Below are 14,504 nucleotides of genomic sequence, written 5' to 3' on the forward strand. Positions count from 1 at the left end.
CTCAATAAATTACTTAATCTAGTTTTACCTGATGGTGCAAGTAATGTCAACATGGACCCACCAAAGTACCTCTCAGCTGCAAAGAAATACTGTATATTTAAATTTCAGTTATTAATGAAATTAGCACTTACGAAGCTTCTTCAAGTATTAGCTCTGAAGACTAATTTGCACCAAGAAATTGAAAAATACTGTACAAGTATTAATGGATTGAGATAGCTGGCAAATGAAAAAAGCTGGTAATATAGCAAATGACTATTGTTAATTTAAAATTAGTCAAATTTGGGGCTGCTGAAAAATTTACTCAAGTTACTGTCAAAGGCTGGAAGGACTTCTACCCTTCTTGAAAACTAACAAGTTAGCCCGCTGTATTTCATGGAGAGAGAACACAAATTAACAATAGCAGGAATGAAAAGGAGGAAGTAATTAGAAATACTGAAATTATTAAAATGATTATGAGAATATTTTTAGTAACTTTATGCCAGTGATTTGACAACTTAGATGAAATGGACAATTTCAACTTACACAAAAAGAAATAGAAATGCAAGAGATCCATACCTATTAAGGAAATTAATATTATATTTTTCCCACAAAGAACTGTAGGCTCAGCTTCACTATTAAGTTCTACCAAGCATTTAAGAAAGAAAAAATAGCTATCATACACAAACTTTCAGAAATTAGTAAAAGAGAGAGCATTTTCCAATCCATCTTATAAACCAGAATAAGCTTATGGTTAAAATATTACAAGAAAAAATATAGGCCAATATCTCTAATAAGCACAGATGACAGAATCCATAACAAAATATTAGTGAATCCAATCCAGTCATACATAAAAAGGATACTATGTTATAGCCAAATACAGTTTAACCCAGAAATTTAGGTTAATGTATCATTCAAAAATAAATAGAACTCAATCCACTATCAGAATAAGAGAGGAAAGATGAAGCGACATGAATTTCTCAAGAAACATAAAAAGCATTTGGCAAAATTCTACACTCATTCATGATTAAAAAAAAACTACTCAGATTAAGAATAGAAGAAAATTTCCTTCACCCAATAAGGGGCATTTATGAAAAGCCTAATATTAACATCACATTTTCTAATGAAATACTAAGCCCTTTCCTCCAAGATAGGGAATAGACGGAGATACTGTCTCACCACTTCTATTCAGCATTGTAGTGGATGTCCTAGTCAGTGCAGTACAGGTAAAAATGTCTAAGAATAAATAAAAGACAAAAAAAAACCCTAGAAATAAGTAAACCATATTTATTTGAAAGTTTCATGATTTATGTATATGTGAAATTCTAGAGTCTACCAAAAAAATGACTAGAACTAATAAACGAATTGATCAAGCTCATAGGATTCAAAATAAAAATATAAAAATGATTTACATTCCTATCTACTAGCAATAAACAATACCATTAAAGCAACATAAAAAGTATTACAACTAAATCAGGTGAAAGATATACACAACCTGCGTACTGAAAAATAGAAAACACTGTTTAAAGAAATTAATGGTGGCATAAAGGGAGAGATTTGCCATTTTATGAATTGGAAGGCTCAATGTTTTAGAGATGTCCATGTCTCTAAATTGTTCTGTGGATTCAACAAAATCCCAACAGGATTTCTCATAGAAATTGGTGAGAAGATTCTAAAACTCATACATAAATGTAAAAAATCTAGAAAACCCTCCTGAAAAAAAATGAAAGAGTTAAAGGAATTATACAAACTGATTTTAAAACTTATAATAACTGGGACAGTATGATATTCGTGTAAGATCCATGCACAGGATAGTCCAAAAATAGACTCAAATATCTGGCCAATTGGGGGAAAAAAAGGTTGTTTGTTTTTGTTTTTGACAAATGTTGATCAAAATACCTGCGTGAAATATAATCATTCATAATCATACAAATTAAAATGAAAACCACAGACATCTGTTCACATCTACTAGAATGGCAAATAAACAAGATACACTAAATACAGGACAGAATGTGGAACAGTGTAAACTCTCATACAGTACTGTTGAGAGTATAAAATGGAAAACATTTTGGAGAACTGTTTGCCAGTTTCTTATTAAAATTAAGCATACATCTAGTCTACAATCCAGCAATACCATTCTTTGATAGTAACTTAAAATACAAATGGCTTCAAGAAGCTTTGTATAAGAATATAGCAATTTTACCCATAATAGTCCAAACCAGAAACCATCCAAGAGCCTGACAATAGGAAAATGGACAAATTGGGATAGTTTCATACAATGGAATACTATTCAGCAATGTAAAAGAATGAGCTACACACAATGTTCTCAAAAATATTTTGTTAAAATGAAAAGCCCATCACAGAAAATGCATTCAGCGTGATACCATTTATCCACAGTATGAGGATTCACAAAACCAATCGATGATAATAGAATTCATAAAAGCACTGCCTAGAAGAGAGGTGAAATCAACTTGAAAGGGACATGAGGGAATTTTCTGAGGTAATGAAAATGTTCCACACATTATTTTGTGCTGTGATTTTTTTTAAAAAAATATTTTATCTATTTATTTATTTGACAGAGGTAGAAAAAATGAGCGCAAGCAGGGAGAGTGGCAGGCAGAAAGAGAAGCAGATGCCCTACAGAGCAGGGAGCCCGACTCAGGACTCCATCCCAGGACCCCAGGGTCATGAGCTGAGCCGAAGGTAGACACTTAACCCACTGAACCACCCAGGCACCTCTATATTATGCTATGATTGAACTAGTGCGGGAAATAGTAAAAACATGTCAAAATGAACATTTAGTATCTGTCCACTTCATTGCATGCCAATTATGAATCAATTTTAAAAACATTGAATTTACTTTATCCCTAAGTCTGATTTTACTCTATTGTTTTCTTTTGTGTTGAATGAGAGCACAAACAGGTGAAAAATCTGGAAATTTTCTTTGAACCTACCTGCTACAACCTATTTTCTGTCATCAGATCTTCTTGAATCTATCATAAATACTTCTCCAACCCAGTTACACCTTTCCATCAGATTGCCAGCACCTTTTCCCAAATTATCATCACACTGAATTTGGACTAACTGGGTCCTACGCCTACGCTTTTGCCTTGCAATCTACTTGCTACAATTTATATAGGATAATATTTCATAAATACAAATGTATTGAAACATTTAAAATTTTCACGTTGCTCTTATAAAAACTAACAAATATTTACCACTGAGCAAATTTCCTACAAAGCCATACATAGCTAGAGACTAAATCTGTAATCTCTAATACTTTATGAGGAACAAGCAATGACTTATATCCTCACAGATGTGTAACCAAAAACGATACTAACAACTTATTGACTCTCAAAGTTTTGTCAGGTCTTGTACTAGGTGGTTATAGACATAATCTCTAATTTCATCAACCTCCAATGAAGAAACAGAAGTTTAGACAAGTTAGTGACTTCCAGAAGATTAAGTTTATGTGTGGTGAACCTGGAATTTAAATTCAGGTTTGTCTGGCTCCAAAGTCTGTCTGCTGAATTTCAATGATATTACTGGGAATTGTGTTCGTGGATCTTTGGCTGCATATAGCTGTGATTTAAATGGCTGAGTATGATAATTACAGGAGCTGGGTCAATACCAACTATTTTTCTTATAATTCCTAGTGATCCGCTCCCAATAAATAACATTTGCACGAGAACCCCACAATAATGGGGTCTCCATGTGCATCAATTTATGTGTTCCCTTTTGTAAATCAGCATAACAATAGACGTAATATGGGAAGATTGCCAAAAGGCAGAGGAGTCCATGTAATTTATTAGATGACCACAAAGGAGTATTTTCTAAAGTCAAGAAAGTAACTCTGAAAATCATTCTAATGGTCAGTTTCTGGGAAAACAATGGGAAGGAAAGTCCTTCAACTATTTTCAAAACCTTCAATGAGAATGCTGCCTTTCGAGATCATTGGCAGACATGCTATGTGACTCTTCAATTCCACATACTGTGCAACAGCATTTAACCCCACTTCAACAAAAAGAAATAGAAAACAGACCACAAAAAAAAAAAAGAAAAAATAGAAAGAAAAAAGAAAACAGACCACAGAAACAACAGTAATGTAGTGATACCCATACTAGGAACCTGAGAGACATTTGGAAAGACATGCCTAAGGAAAAAACAATCACCACCGAACGCTAAAAGTATAAAGAACATTTCTATTTTTTCTCAAGTTTTTTAAGTCCAGGATAATTAACATACAGTGTTATATTAGTTTCAGGCGTACATTATAGTGATTCAACAATTCCATACATTACTCAATGCTCCTCATGGTAAGTGTGTTCCTCATGGTAATCCCCTTTACCTCTTTCACCCATCCCTCCCCCCTCACCACACCCCCTGCTCTGGTAACCAAAAGCTTGTTCCCTATAGTTAAAACTGTTCCTTGGTTTGTCTCTCTCTCTCTCTCTTTTTTTTTCCTTTTGTTCAATTTATTTTCTTTCTTAAATTCCACATATAAGTGAAATCATATGGCATTTGTCTTTCTCTGGCTGACTTGTTTCACTTCATATTGTACTCTCCAGCCCATCCATGTCATTGCAAATGGCAAAACTTCATTCTTTTCTATGCTGGAGTAATATTCTAATATTCCATTTCATATAGATATATATATATATATCACTTCACATCTTCTTTCTCCATTTATCTAAAAACGGACACTTGCACTGCTTCTGTGATTTGACTATTGGGTAAATACTCAGTAGTGCAATTACTGGATCATAGGGTAGTTCTATTTTTAATTTTTTGAGCAACCTCCATACTGGTTTCCACAGTGGCGGTGCCAATCTGCATTCTCACCAACAAGGCATAAGAGTTCCTTTTTCTCCACATTCTTGCCAACATTTGTTTCTTGTGTTTTTGATTTTAGCCATTTCACAGGTGTGAGGTATTTCCCTGATGGTGAGTGATGTTGAGCATCTTTTCATGTGCCTGTTGGTCACCTGTACGTCTTCTTTGGAGAAATATCGGTTCATATCTTGTGCTCATTTATTAGTTTGTGTTTTGAAAGTTTAGTTGTGTAAGTTCTTTATATATATTTTGGATACTAACCCTTTATTAGATGCCATTTGCAAATATCTTCTTCCTTTTAATAGGTTGTCTTTTAGTTTTGTTGTTTCCTTCACTGTACAGAAGCTTCTTATTTTGATGTAGTCCTAAAAAATTACTTTTGCTTTAATTTCCCTTGCCTCAGGAGACATGTCAAGAAAATACTGATGTGATAGATGTCAGAGAAATTACTGCTTGTACCCTCTTCTAGGCTTTTTATGATTTCAGATCTAACATTTAGGTCTTCAATCCATTTTGAGTTTATTTTATTTTATTTTTTAAAGATTTTATTTATTCATGAGAGACACACAGAGATAGAGAGAGAGGCAGAGACACAGGCAGAGGGAGAAGCAGGCTCCATGCATGGAGCCTGATGTGGGACTCGATCCCGGGACCCCAGGATCATGAAGGCAGGCGCTAAACTGCTGAGCCACCCCATTTTGAGTTTATTTTGTGTCTGGTATGAGACAGTGGTACAGTTTTCCCAAAACCATTTGTTGAAGTGACTCTTTTTTCCCACTGCTTGTTCTTGCCTCCTTTGTCGAAGATTAATTGACCATATAATCATGGATTTGTTTCTGGGCTTTCTGTCCTGTTGCCTTGATCTATGTGTCTATTTTTGTGCCATTACTATACTGTTTTAATTACTTCAGCTTTGTAGTATAACTTGAAATCTGTAACTGTAATACCTCCAACTTTGTTTTTCTTTTTCAAGATTGTTTTGGCTATTCAGGGTTTCTTTGTGGCTCCATACAAATCTTATGAGTATTTGTTCTAGTTCTGTGAAAAATGATGATGGTACTTTGTTAGGGATTGCGTTAAATCTGTAGATTACTTAAAATGTATGGACATTTTAGAAATATTTGTTTTTCCAAATCATGAGGATGGACTCTTTCCATTTGTGCCATCTCAAATTTCTTTTATCAATGTTTTATGGTTTTCAGAGTACAGGTCCCTCACCTTCCTTGGTATTTTATTATTTTTGGTACAATAGTAAATGGGGTTGCTTTCTTGATTTCTCTTTATGTTGCTTCATTATTAGTGCATAGAAATGCAGTGGATTTCTGTATATTGATTGTTTTTATCCCATGATCTTACTGAATTCATTTATCAGCTCTACTAGTTTCATGGTGGAGTCTTCTGAGTTTTCTATATATAGTATCATGTCACCTGCAAAGAGTGAAAGTTTTACTTCTAAAGAACATTCTTACTTTTTTAGAATGTACCAAGAGTAAGCAATTTTATAGTAATAATCAAATACATCTCAGTCATCAGCCTGATGCGGGACTTGATCCCCAGCAGCCCCCCAAACCCCGGGGCTCACTTCTTTTTCTCATTTCTGCTTGGATATAAATCTTGGGCAAGGTGACAGTGTAAGAAAGAAGAAGGTTGGTGTGACTTGACTTTAGTTGAATCATTGCACTTCATGTCATAGCCAAGAGAAAATAATAAACCGGAAGACACTAAAGTGTATCAGATATTGTTAACCAAGTGATGATTCAGTGGGTTCATGTACAAACCTTGGAGAGAAATTTTAAATGTAACATATGAGTGAAAATATATCAGTTGATACAATCTCACTTTGGCAGACATATAGCCTATAATAACTGCATTTCTATAGGACCTGAATAGTAGATATTGTGGAGGATACAATCACAATGAATCAATAGATTTCAACTGGAACTTAGTAACTAACTTCTTACTTTTATAATACGATAAGCTGTTATTAGAGTCTCATTTTGATTATCAGTAAAAATCAAAGGGTTTTGTCACAGAAATGGAAAAATGTAAACTTTTTTTCAGGACAGGTGCAATGTAAGTGAATATTATACTTTCACTCCAATGTAAGGGTCTGATTTCAAACTAATGAGACAATAGATCAGAATTCACCAATTGCACTGCACTATGGAAACATATTTCATTAACAGAATATAAATATGTCTTATATTTGCACTAAAGTTGGTTTCATGAAGCTAGAGTCAGTTTCTCTATAAGGTGTAACTGTGCTAGTATAAGCAAATATTATTCAGATTGAATAATTCATTCTCTAGTTTGTAACAAAATGCTTATACGCAGAGTCAAAAGTTTTCATCAGAGTTGAATTATATGGTCTGTTATGAGCTGAATGCTTGTATCCCCCTAAAATTCATATGTTGAAGCCCTAACCTCCAACATGGCTATATCTAGAGACAGGGTTTCTAAGGAAATAATTAAGGTTAAATGAGGGCATAAGAGTGAGTCCCTGATTTCATAGGATTTATAACAATAGACACCAGAGTTCGCTCACACTCTCTTTCTCTCCCTCCCTTTGTCTCTGTCTTTGTCTCTTCCTCTACCTTTCCTTGCACTCCAAGGAAGGCCACGTGAGAACATAGTGAGAGGGAGCTGTCTATAAGCCAGGACACCTTCACTAGACACCGAATTTGCTGACACCTTGATCTTGGACTTTCCAGCCTCCAGGATGGTGAGAAAATAAATTTCTGTTCTTTAAACCAACCAGTCTGTGTTTTGTTATAGCAGCCCTAACTAACTAATATATGGTCTCTTCCATTTCAAGGTACTACAGCATTACATATGCAAAAGAAACATACATATCTTTTTCTCTAAAAAAGTCATAAAAAATTGTTTAGTGATGTTGTCTTTGAAAAGTATTTATCTATTGTTTATACTTAGTCAAAGTAATTATGAATATAAGAACTTCCTTAAAAGAATTTTAAATAATTGCAGTTGAGCATGAAACCATCACCTCAAAATCCATGCCTGCAAATGTAGTCTTCCTGAATTTAATAGCCAGAATGCATCATTTCTCTATATCAACACGTTCTCCATCATGCATAAATACTTGGTACTAATGAAGGCTAAGGGACTGGCATGAAAGCCTAAATATATCTATGTCTGAGTAAGGTTATTGGTGAAAACCAATTTTTTTTAAAAAGGCACTACCTTCTGGCAATAACCAGAATTGATTATTGTTTACATACAAATCTTGGAAGTACCTTATAATTATACAATAGTTTTCCATAAGAACCTCAGAAAACTACACACAATATATTTAACTTGGATAACAAGAACTTTTCTCATTAAAGTACCTCTAAGACACGGTAGAGGCATATTTGAAATGAACTGAGTTGATTTGAATTAAATTCAACATTTTTTTTCTTCCCAAAAAATGTAAGATGTAGTGAGAGTTATTTATCCTATATGATAATTATGTAGTGCTTGTCATCCAATAAATACCCACCATAAACCAAATATTTATTTTTAAAATATTTTTTTATTTTAGCATAACACATTTTCAAAACCAGGAAGCTGAAGTTCATATAATACTATTAACTCTGGTACAGATCACATTTGGATTTGATCAACTTTTATAACAAGTACTGATTTTTTTATAGCTTTATTAAAGTATAATTGATACACAAACACCTGCACATATTTAATGTATACAATGTGATGAGTTTGGACATACGTCTGCACCTGTGATACCATCAAAAAATATGGAACACTTCACAAATTTGCATGTCATCCTTGCTCAGGGGCCAGGCTAATCTTCTCTGTGTTGTCCCAATTTTAGTATATGTGCTGCTGAAGTGAGCACTATAAACCAAATATTTAGTTTTTATCCCCAAAACTAAGGCATACTCACCTTAAGAAGTACAAGAAATTAGAAGAGAGATCAATTACAAATAATCTAATTTGCCATCATTTTCTTCAATTTCTACCTGCTTTTGTAATGTGACTCGCCCAATATGAGACTGGTCTTTGAAAACCTTTCTGTCTGGGTCACTTGAGTGGCTCAGGCAGTTGAGCAACCAACTCTTGGTTTCAGCAGGTCACGATCTCAGGGTCCTTGGACAGAGCCCCACACATCAGGTTCTGTGCTCAGCAGGGAGTCTGCTTGAGGTTCTCTCTCCCCTGTCCCTACCTCCACCCATGTGCTCTCTCTCTCTCACACACACACAAAAATAAATAAATCTTTATAAAAATTCATTTGTCTATCAAAAAAGAAATCAAAGAACTACAAACATATGTAGAATAAAGAAATGTTGAAATAAACTTGCAAATGACCTAATACTGGCTTTTTCACAGGAGTATTTGGGGAGTGGGGAGTGAGAAAAATCAACTGAGTCTCCACCTGACACAATTTATTGGTGTGTATAATGACAATAATTATTTCTCATTGCTAATAGTTATCTATAACTTGCAAAGTTGTTTTCATAAATTTTTTAGTTTTTTTGTTTTTGTTTTTTTTTTTTTTAAGTAGTAAGAACACATTCAGAACTGTTAAAACAGGAGGAAAGAGACCTCAGTATAGAACTGAGTTCAATTCTAAATACAGCATGGGCAGGAGAAATTCATAGCCAAGTGGTAGGGTGGTGGTGAATGGATAGAAAGGTACTGATAGGAAACTTCAAGGATAAGGGGAGAGTCTGGCTAAATCGACTTGATAGGATCCTTGCCGAGGTCAGGCTAGGGTGATCAGACACTAAGGAGTGGGGAGAGGGAATGTGACCAGAGATCAAGGGTGATCAGATATCAAGATGAGGAATTCTTGCTACAGCAGGACAATGTGGGTGCCATGAGGACAGACACTGAAGGTAGAGGCCTAGGAAGGAATGAGAGGCTCTGGCTGGAAGTAGGGTGAGAAGAGAGTTTGTATCCACAAAGAAGCCTCTCATTTTTCTCTTTCAATGGGATCCAATGGAATAGAATTAGGCGAAGATGAAGGGGTTGGTGTGGGTAGGATTTTCTCCAAATGGCACTCCTATGTTCTTATTAAATGAATGAATTTCAAGTAAACAATTCACAGAGTTGACAGAGAGAAGAGGGTTCTAAATGCATCCCAGAAAGCCAAAAAAGTCTTTCCATAAAACTCCAGTGAAGAGTTACTCACTCTAACATGTATAAGCCTGCATCTGCCACATAATCCCCCTAGAGAATAGTTTTTAAGTGACAGAGTAGGATACTGGCAAATTCTACTTCTACTGACAAACCTAATGGAACCAGCTATTAGTCTAATTCAAGGCACAATGACTACATGAAAAGCCATATCCCCTTCCCCAGTTCTGCCAGAGCAAAAATGAGTAAGTTCAAAGAAGAATGCTCAAACCTAGAATGGGCAAATGTTTTTGAGGTTACATGTCATTTTATTGCTTTCTCACTTTTAATGTTTTAGCAGGTATTACTGAACATATCAAACTACCGCACTGTAATTTAGTCTCTGATAAAACACTTTACCATCTGGCCAGCTTCCTTCCAACACTTTCATCAGTTTTCCCAAACTGATAGCAAAAGAGAGTCATTTGTTTCATCTCCTGATCTCCTTTTTCACATCACAATGAGTGATTCCCATTTAATACATCTCATGAGCTGATACTACAGAATGGGAAGGAATGCAAATGATGTGACTGGTACAATTGGAAAAAATTTTATAATTGCCATGAAATGAACAAGGGGTCTCTAATTATACACATTAACAGGACAAAGATGCACAGTGTTCTGCCCATGACGGTTTAATGACATCAGTTTTATGGCTGGGATTTCTAGCATTTCTCTCATTATGCTGTATGTCATATTAGGCAAGTAGTAAATTGGTTCAAACTGCATGGGTGGTTTTAAAAGCCAACCCATATGCTGATATGTGTTTCCTTTTCTTTACATTCTCTTATGACAGGTAATGCCCTTGAAGAGTACTCCAGTAAATAAGACAGGTAAAACTTTTCCCCTACTAATATCTTCAAACTCAAGTATGTCTCCTCAGATGCACCTGGATTTAACATGTGGATTTAATCTTTTTGTTGTCATCTATCCTCTAAAATAAAGATGCACATTTAATAAAATCTAGAAAAGCTTATGGAAATGCATCCAATCAGATGTGACACTTATAGGGGACATAAGGGCAATAATATCTGAGAAATAGTAGGAAAGAAAAGTAAAGTAGGAAAATTACTTTTCATACTTCAAGTGAGAGAAATGTTATTCTATTGCTATACTCAAAAGCAATATCCACAATATGACTGAAAAGCAGCAACTCCAAATAATTTCACAATTATATATGCCAAAGTTATTTTGACAAAAACTTTTCTTTAATGTATCTGATAAATATTTGTCCCAAATGGAATAGAAAATTGAAAAAAAATGCAGTAGTTTTTTTACTATCTCTTTTTAGATACTTTGACTCATGGCATAAGTTCTCTTTATGATTTTTTTTCAAATAAAATTGTTTCATCTGCATAACCTAGCGATTTTATGACCCCTGGAAGCATTTTCTCCAGGTGCAGTTTCTAATATGATTTTAGTATTTCAAATTTTTCTTCTTTTATAATTTCAGGCATTTGGAGAACCAGAGGGAAATCTTGACAGTCAAGAAGGTCATTAGGAGTCGGCAGTACAATTTTATAGTTCAGTGATGTAAACCATTACTCTTTTCAAGCATTCGAAAGATCATGCCAGCCTCCATTGGACTGCCATTGAAAAGGATCTTCTGTTACATTTCTTTAAATTGGACACCAAGAGCAGAGGTTACGTGATTATATCCTTTAAGTGCAGAATTTAAAGCAATGAATCACTGTGATTACTTTATCATGGATGAAGCCAAGAAAAGTACTGGGCTAAGCACTGTGATGGATACAATGAATAGGGAGCGCACATTTAATTTGGAAGATTGCAGATGAAAAGATAAATAACAAGTAACAAGACTTGAAATGGGTTGGTGCTCTACCACGAGCAGTGTGACACTGGCCAAACACTGAACATTGATGAACCCGAACTTACCAGGTTAAGTGACTTAACTAGCGACACACACACACAAGACTTGTTAAGATACACTGGTGCCATATAAAGTGGGGTGTAATCTGGAGATACATCTTTGTTTTTGTTTGTTTTTAGTACTGATATTTAAGAAAAAGATGGAAAGAGAGAAAGAAAGACTGAAGAAAAGAAAACGAAGCTTGAGGCAGACATAGACATGTTTGTAAGAGGACAGAGAGTTAATAAAGAAAGGTCATGTTGGTGGCTCATACTCTTCTCTCTTAGAAATAAAAGTCAAGATTATCTCTAAGTGTGCAGGAGAACAAAGTAAAGTGCATGACAGATGGAAAGATCAGGATAGTTGTTGAAATAAATCAGAGAGCAGCTGTTAAAGTGTAATTGCCTCCGATTTTAAACTCTAACAGGTGTAAGAAAGTAGAAGGCAATTTTTAATGGTTTTTGATTTGCAGAGAGATTTTTAAGGGATGACGTACAAAGCCAGGGAAGCAAAGGACCTGAGGCTATTAGCTAAAGGACACCTGAAGTGAAAAGAATGTTGAGAAAAGGAAGGAATACCTTAAAGTAAGTCCAGGAATAGAAGATGAAGTTGGATGTCAAGGGACTGAAGGCCCAACAAGATCAAAGAACAAGAGTGTAGGGAATGCTGGTAAGGTTTTCTGAAAAGAAATGATGCTTCTAATCCATTTCAGGTGAGGGCAATGTTCAGGATTGGGCTGTGGAGGTAAGTCCCTGGACAAATATGAGGAGAGACGTCGACATAGAGGAATAAGAAGCCACGAGAGTTGAAATATTTGGGGTGATTGATATAGTGACATCACATAGGAAAATAGAAGGTGAAAGGATGGATGACTCTAACATAGGAATGGTTGTCCTCAATAAATGCCTGAAATGTGAATGAAAATTTCCATGTTTATACTTATGTAAATGTATGTAACTTTACATAAATGTAAATGAAAAGTAAATGATAGAAAGGATACAGACTGCATAGCAAATGGTTCTACTCTCATGTTGAAAAGTTTCTGTGTGAGTTTGAAAGTCTTGGAGAATGACAAGACTCCCAGTGTTGAAAAAAAGTGAGAAGCCCCGGGGAATGAGGCTTACCACTGAGCTGACCTACAAAGGAAATAATATTCCCAGGAAATAACCAGATTTCTGATTATTCCCGGAAACAATCATGCTTCTATGATAAAATACAGATAATATAAACTTCTATACAGTAATATACTCAAAGGTACAATTTATAATTCTGAAAATGTTGTTTCTGGTCATAGACAATAAAAAATTACAGAACCTGGTATACAACTTGTTAGCTCAGGAGTTCAAATAAGTATTGAATTATGCTGAATCATCCTGCCTAAACATTAATTACATTAACTTAATGACATTAACATTTGCCTCTTTTTATTCCCCCCTTTGTCTAATTGAGACATTTGTTACATGAACTAAATTAATTCTTGATATAATAGGTTTCTTTGCATCATGGTCTTTGTCAAACAATTTTGCCTTCTATTGTCCATCAAGTTTTTACATCTGGATTTGAAATGTACATTAGTATGATAAAATGGTTTCCCTGTCATTTTCCCATGAGCTGTTTCTCATTTAGTTAAATACCTCTTCAGGGGGCCGAGACTCCATTGATTTCAAAGTGAGATCAGCATGCTGATGAGATTTTTAGACCATATTGAATAACGAGAAAATGGACTCTTCATTGGTCTTCCCCCAAGAGGAATTCAGCAGAGCTACAGAAAGAAAACACCAATGAAAAAATATAGAGACCAAGGGACAGCAGGTAGAAGAATTAGTCATGGTTGCTCTAAAGTATAAAATTTTACTTCCAATATACTGCCAAAAATACTGAATGATTTAATAGAACATGTTAGTCTAGCTTTTACAAAGAATGGATTTCTGAGATTTTCTTTCTTTCATGGCCCTGTGTTTTCTTGACCTTTTTTACCTGGTTCCAGTTTCCTTAGATACTTGCTGGGGATAGCATTTTGGAGCATTTTGCCAAGACTTATTCACATGAGTCCTATTGACCTTGATCAAGGTCACAAGGCAAACTCTCCAGTCCTTAACTTTGAAAATAAACTTGATATTTCCAGTCATATTTTCATCTGGTTTTGTTATTCCACATATGAGAATTATTTCTCTGAGAGGTTTGATTTACTTCTATTAATTATTATTCAAAAATATACCCTGTGAAACAATTGCAACCAAATACCAAACGAATGAAAACAGATGGCAGTGTAATCTTGAGAAAGAATTTTGCCCCCCTAGGGAGGACAGTAGGAGGATATACTAGAGACAGAATTTTCTTAAATTGTCCTTAGAAAGTTAACATTAAAAGTGACTAAAATAAGGTTTGCTGGTATCTCTCTCAATTTTAAACATTTATGTTTCTAAGGTAAAGCATTTATAAAAATAATTCAGAACTTACACAGAAAAAGTAAATTACTTTGTTTTGTGGTCTCACAATTACAACATTTGGGTCCGTGCCAAACCAAAGAAAAAATGTACCCAATGAATTTAGAAAATATGACATCAGAATGATAAAAGTAAGTTTGAGAACTGAACAAAATTTGAAGAACTCATCAAAAATTTCCCTCAGTTATTAGGATGTGTCTGACTTTTATTTTTCTGGCTTTATCTTTGTAGATTTTACCCAT

The 14,504-nt window shown here is 34.7% G+C and overlaps 1 long non-coding RNA gene and 1 other non-coding gene across 3 annotated transcripts in view; one reads left to right on the forward strand and one right to left on the reverse strand.

Moving 5' to 3' along the window:
- Positions 1-13,826, forward strand: part of LOC112641010 (uncharacterized) — a 30,849-nt gene extending 17,023 nt beyond the window's left edge. Inside the window, exons 4-7 of one of the 2 annotated variants that reach the window (XR_004816603.2) lie at positions 7,422-7,531; positions 9,157-9,218; positions 10,742-10,778; positions 11,399-13,826. This is a non-coding gene — a long non-coding RNA (uncharacterized LOC112641010). The remainder of the gene's footprint in view (positions 1-7,421; positions 7,532-9,156; positions 9,219-10,741; positions 10,779-11,398) is intronic. The other variant, XR_003124422.2, reaches the window with a different exon arrangement.
- Positions 8,559-8,665, reverse strand: LOC112641129 (U6 spliceosomal RNA). Its single transcript, XR_003124517.1, has one exon. It is a non-coding gene; the product is annotated as a U6 spliceosomal RNA (small nuclear RNA).
- Positions 13,827-14,504: the final 678 nt, after the last annotated feature.

Source organism: Canis lupus, chromosome 6, assembly GCF_003254725.2.
Source record: "Canis lupus dingo isolate Sandy chromosome 6, ASM325472v2, whole genome shotgun sequence".
NCBI classification, from domain to species: Eukaryota; Metazoa; Chordata; class Mammalia; order Carnivora; family Canidae; genus Canis; species Canis lupus.